This window comes from Gobio gobio (assembly GCF_949357685.1).
Source record: "Gobio gobio genome assembly, chromosome: 1".
NCBI classification, from domain to species: domain Eukaryota; kingdom Metazoa; phylum Chordata; class Actinopteri; order Cypriniformes; family Gobionidae; genus Gobio; species Gobio gobio.
The window spans coordinates 72510409-72510714 of NC_137097.1; positions in this window are offsets into that span (position 1 = coordinate 72510409).

Here is a 306-nt window from a genome sequence, read left to right on the forward strand (position 1 = left end):
GTTAGCAATCATCCAGCTATTTTCATTCTATTCAAATATTATATATACACCTTCTTTTATAATTTTAATCTTAAAAATATCTTTTCATATCAGTTTTTCTCAGTTGCATTGGTACATTTCTCGGTTCATCCTTAAGCAAACCAGTGAAGTGCATTTCTCAAAACAATTCATGCAAAAGCCTGGAACTGATCTCTCAAAAACAAGCCTCATTGCCATCAGAACGACAAGTCCTTGTGTCATCGTTCACAAACAAGAGAGTCAAAGTGCCTAGTCATGTTGTCAATATAATAGTGTGAACTCTGTCAG